Consider the following 6,329-nt stretch of genomic DNA (forward strand, 5'->3'; position numbering starts at 1 on the left):
TGCTTTAATTCATTAAATTAATTCAACTAACAGACATGGGTAAATGTTCAGTAGGACTTTCAAATTTCAAATACGCATTGTTTGGCCATTAACCACGAATAAAAAAAGAAATATGCATGTATATCTTGCTATCTAATTAGCGTACACCAGATATCCTGATCATATTCTGATCCAACCACTGATGGCACTGCCATGTAAACATCAATAGAACTCCCTCGTTACATTACATTTCCCGAGATGAATGTTTTGTTGCTGCACAGATCTTGTATTACACGTATGTGCAACAGAGGAATGGCATCATCATTCTTCAGTGTTCTCAAAGCTCATCTGTCGACCTGGTCAACCCAAAACATATGGACCTACCAATATCTAATCACATGACCACAGTCATAAGAGAAACAGAGGGTCAAACTAAGGCAGGCGGCCCCATGTGACCAGCAAGGCTCTCACATGAGGACATAAAGAGCTACACACAAAGAAATGGTTATAATATTGCGGTACAGTGCAGTATTCACAGCTTATGAAAGTCAATCTGCCAACAACAAAACTGTATTACGTATCCACACGTTCAAACAAATCACATCAAAAAGGGGACTAAACTGGGACTAAACCAGAACTGTAACATGGCCCAGTTAAGTCTGCAACGGGTCAAAACCGAGCTCAAACCAGGACAATTGGGAATGCATCAGTCATTTTCTGAAAAGGGGGATACAGGACACAACAGGATACAGCTCTACAAATGCTTTTCACATATGGATTGGTGTCCCTGTGGTCAGACTGCTCAAGGACAAAATGATGTGGATGGAAATGCAGTAAGTTAGTCCAGACAAATGAAGATTAATGACTAGTATTTTACTTTTTTCCTGTCAGTTTTTATAAAATAGAAACAATGGATATTCTGCTTGGTATATATCTTTTGATTCACCACTTGACCTGACCTTTGTATCTATTTTTCAGGGGTGGAGCCTATTTTGCATGTTTTTATTTTAATTATTTATTTATTTGTTCTATTGCTGCAAAAAGTATATTCTAAAGATACGTATATATTGTTTTTATTGCAGGAAGTTTATGTTTTAACTGCATAGTTTTTAAGTCAAGTGGAATGTTTATGTTGTCATATGTAAGTATATATAATATATATATATATATATATATAAATATATATATATATATATATTCAATTATTGGCACAATGGTGCATTCTGTTCACTCTGTTTGAGTTTAGATGTTCTACCAGGCTCAACCCAAAACACACAGTAGCCCTCATGGGTCGTAGAAGTTTGACGAATTAGACTTTTACTGGCACTTCAAATACGTTTAGATGAATTGTATTAATCAATAAGATCAAGGTATCTGATAGAAATGATTATGACTTGAGTTTGTGGTCAGCCCTGCTTGTTCGGTGAATGGCCATTGCAACATCTGTCGCCAGATCGACAACGGATTTGGATGAGCCTTTATCGACTAGTACGACATGGAAGCAAATTGGTTGTTTTCAGTTTCTAAAATGTGATGATGTTATACTGCCAGATGCGGTCAAGAGCAAGATTTTTCTATCTTTGCCATGAATGGTTCAAAAGGTAAATTCCCAAATGTTGATCATTGTTATGAATGACCAGACCCTAGGACTCAGTATAGTAGAACAAGAATCTGTATTTTAACTATGCGTTTTAGCTGCCACTATCTGTATTAAATATTGAATGTTGTGATGTCATCTGAAACAATATGATTGACTATTGTTAACTTGGCCCTCCACATTTCATTTACCAAAATATCATTAAATGAAGTCGGAACAACAGCATTCTATCGCATTTGCAAGTGTTGGAGTATTTAATAATAATTTAATAATCCCACAGTGGGTAAACAGCCACGCATATGTACACTCTCCATTGGAGGTTAAGCCACAACCTCCTCCAACTAGCTCAAAACATTTTGAATACGCGGAGGTTTTGACAGCGACCGCCATAAAACTCAAGGCTCCACTTAAGCACTGCTCTGATGAATGCTCTGATCAAAGTTTAATTAATGTATTTACTGAAGTATTTAGATAATTATTCTCACATAGATACTTATGCAGTGCTCTTTGTTTGGTACTAATGAAAGCAGCAAGGTCAAAGCAACTTCTTTTCATTTGACTCGGCTGGTTTCTTTCACATGAGGAAACGCTTCACTCCAAAATTTTACTTTTCAAAAAGGGCGGGAGTGATTAAACAACAGTAAATAAAAGTATTGGTAATGGCAATAGACAAGTAATAGTCATAGCAATAGCAAAATGTAAGTCTTAGTGTCTTGAGTCTAAGAAATAAACTTTAGGTTAATGACAAACAGAAGATGTTTTTGGACTGTCTATTTGTGAACCAATATATTAAATAAGGTAGATAGAGAGAAGGTAACTTGAGTAAAAGAGCCTCAAACAGAATAGCATCTTAAAATAAATAAATAAAGGACTTTGTGTATTAATTCATGAACTGATCATTACTTGCTTTATAAACTCAACAGGAGATATCAGCTTCAAACCAGAGACTAAATTAGATAATCTTATGCTTTTAATGAATTCAAAGCACAACATGATATTTAGAGACCTGTAATAAATGCAGAAAATGCCAACGGGGTCTCTACCGCTTTGCCGGGATTTGAATGGGTTAAAATCACACACAAACATCCTTCTGAAATCAAAAGCGCCTTTTATTGCAGTTTGAATTGTATTGACTTGTGTTGAATTGTTACAACAGTGGAACATTTTTTAGATTCCTGCACAGAAACATATTGAAAACAGAAGTAGAAGTTAAAACATAGCCTTTCAGTTTTCTATATTGCATGTTTTTAGACTGTCAGTGCCAGCTCTGGGGACATAGACTGTACTTTAATGTCACTGCTTCAGCTTCATACCAGAGTTGAGAGAAAACACATGTCACCATAGACCACATCCCTGTGAATATTATTATGGATCTGTCCACAACCCAAACTCACATGCTCACACTTTGTATTTTTGATGATTTCAAACATACCTCAGAGCAAAAGATTCAGAAATCAAGATCATAATCAATTAGATAGATGTTTGCACATGTCAGCACCAAACTGTTTTAAAATGAAAAGATTTTAACATGACTCATAACTCTTTAAATACACTTTAAGTGACACTTAACAATAAATACAAAAACATTTGACCACTATTTCATTTTTGATCTTTACAGATGCCTTTTTGACAATTACACAAATGAGTAATGAGTTTTTCTTTTATGTTGTTTTGCTAATTTATGATCTAATATGAAATTCTACAATTTTGAAAAACATTTCACAATTCTCAATTTCAGATGTAATCATTAATCATTTGAAGAGCTGTGATCTTTTTTTTGGCCTGCATTTTTTTTTTTGGTGCTGTTTTTGAAAAAAATACATAATTTAATGACCTTGAAATATCAATAGAGAATCCGAGGAATGATGATTTGTATATGGACAGTATTTTCCCTCTCAGCTCTGCACACAGTACATTTCGGTATTTTCAAATTCATACCTCAACATTTTACTAATTTCTTAATTTTCTTAAAAATAGAGAGCACAAAGAAAACATAAGCTGGTGCAAACATTCTAAACAAAGTTTGGCTTTTGTTTAGAAATTATTTCAATTTTCAAGTGAATTGTGCAGGTATTTTTATTTTTACATTTTATTTTCATTCTGTGTCATCCATGCCTTTGTGAACGTTTTTTCCCTGCTACCAAGTACATTCCAAAGATATCCATCTATTGTTTCCATTGCAGGAGTTTTCTGTCCCAGATTCATAGTTTTAAAGTCTAGTGGGATGCCATCCATCCATCTTCATCCGCTTATCACGGGTCGCGGGGGCATCGGTCTAAGCAGGGACTCCCAGACTTTCCACACCCCAGACACTTCCTCCAGCTCCCCTGGGGGGATCCCGAGGCGTTCTCAGACAGCAGAGAGACATTGTCCCTCCAGCGTGTCCTGGGTCTTCCCTGGGCCTCGTCTCTCTCCCCAGGGAGAGAATGTTGAAAATCATTTACCGTCCAATACTTTATAATTAACCAGAAATCCAGTAATGCACTTTGACATGGCGGTAAAAAAACACAGTGATTTTCTTTCACAATTTGGTAAAAACTATAAATAAAATGTAATGCCTTTTGCAATCCAGATCTAAAGTCTTGAGTCAGTGCTGTATGGTACTAAACTTTGATCATAAGATAACAAAAATTGTAATGTTTTGATTAGCTCTTGAGTCTTTACAGATTATAAAGATTTTGCTTGCAAGGTAAATCCCAGCCACTATTTTCTTTTGACAATTGTAAAGTTTGTTACGTGAATTGAATACCATCATTGAGTCCATCCTCACCTCCTTCATCACTGTGTGGTACGCTGGAGCCACAGCCAGGGACAAACAGAGACTACAGCGCATTGTGCGCTCTGCTGAGAAGGTGATCGGCTGCAGACTTCCATCTCTGCAGGACCTGTACGTCTCCAGGGCTCTGGGACGGGCAGGTCGGATCACAGCTGACCCTTCTCACCCTGGACACGGACTATTTGAGCCACTCCCCTCAGGCAGGAGGCCACTCCCCTCAGGCAGGAGGCCACTCCCCTCAGGCAGGAGGCCACTCCCCTCAGGCAGGAGGCTTCGGTCCATCCAGACCAGAACCTCCTGCCACAAGAACAGATTCTTTATCCTCTGCTGCTGGACTCATGAACACTTCTAAACACCTGCCACTTTAACTGCAATTTAATCAATCACTCACTACACTGTTAACTTTCTGCACTACATCTGTAATGTTATTTTTATCTTATAGTACATTTAAATTGCGTGCCCTTTTTGATTCTATACATCCTGTTTTGTTCATCTTTGTATGTTGCACAAAATCACCAAAGCAAGTTCCTACGTTTGTGAATTTTGTTCATTGACAATGGTAATAAACCTTTTCTGATTCTGATTCAAGGTTTTTGGCCATGCCATATGCATCTTGAATGGCTTTGTCCAATTCAGAAAATAATTGGTTAGGAAAGAAAATGTAAAGAGTTTTGAACGGATATACAAACCATTTTAGTATCAATCCTTTGACACAAATATAAGGTTCCACTTTTGAGACTGAATTGAGAAGAAAATGCATCACATAAGGAATGGAAATTATTTTCCTCCGAGGGCCATATTCGAATCCAGGCAAGTAGCAGAGGGCCGGCCCGCGATCATTGGTGTGAGAAAAAAAAATCCCAAAAATTAAATATCACTTTTCTGTCAAATATAGGCTATTGAATCTATTATTTGATTCATTTCACGTCATATTTATTAAGGATACAAGTGCAGACAGATGCCTGAGGGCAAAAAAGGGGAAAAATATATATATATATATATTTTTAATATCACTTGGACAAGCTTGGCGGGCCGAATTGAAAGGCCCTGCGGGCCAGATGTGGCCCGTGGGTCGTAGTTTGCCCACCCCTGGTATAGCAGGATATCTTATGTTTTCTTAATTGGTTATCCCACTGTTTTTGCTTGTCCAATATATAGAGACAATGATTCCATTACAAAACAAAAAGAAGGATAGACCAGGCACAGCCCTGACTCACTCCTCTTTCTGGAGTCAGTGAGTCTGGTGACCGTGAATCCAAATTCTTGATGTTGGATTATTATAAAGAGCCTTCATGTTATTCATTATTAATTCACATATTTGAAATCTGTTTAATACTTTCTTTGCAGCTACACTAATCATTATAGCTCAATTTTGGTATTTGTGAATATGATTTATCATGTGTATTAGCATCTAAGAATGTTCTTGTCGTTTGTTAATTAATACTGGCTGATCAGTATATATAATGAATTAATGAGAAAAAAAGGAAAAGGCAATTTTTACAGTGAGTGCATTTGCAATTTTTACCTTCTCTATTTCAGGCAAAGGATTTCTTTATCTTTTAAATAAATGCATAACGAACAGTGGGAAAAAAACACAATAAATGGTTACAATAATATAATGCAAATTAATGTGAAAGTATTCTAAGTAATCAAAATACAGTACTCCATTACTATCCATCATACCTCTCTTGTTATAAGCTATTACTGATTGTGATTGTGTTATGACCCCCTTTTCTTTGTGGACGAGCTGAGGGTCTAAGCTGCCACTAACCCCGACAGCGGAACTGGAACATCAACATTTTATTTATTTATTTATATTTTAAATAAAGTAAATATTTTCATGTCTTTTCCCCATTCATTGTATGTATAGATTTATCAGACAACCAGAACTTACAATAAGGAGCTTCTGTCTCTCAAATGACCAATAGCTTAAGTATAATTCTTAAGCTACAATAATTCTGCATGTCATTGTGGTGG

The sequence above is a fragment of the Eucyclogobius newberryi genome, unplaced genomic scaffold (assembly GCF_026437365.1).
Source record: "Eucyclogobius newberryi isolate DKJ021-1_F unplaced genomic scaffold, fEucNew1.0.hap1 SCAF_7, whole genome shotgun sequence".
In the NCBI taxonomy this organism is placed as follows: Eukaryota; Metazoa; Chordata; class Actinopteri; order Gobiiformes; family Gobiidae; genus Eucyclogobius; species Eucyclogobius newberryi.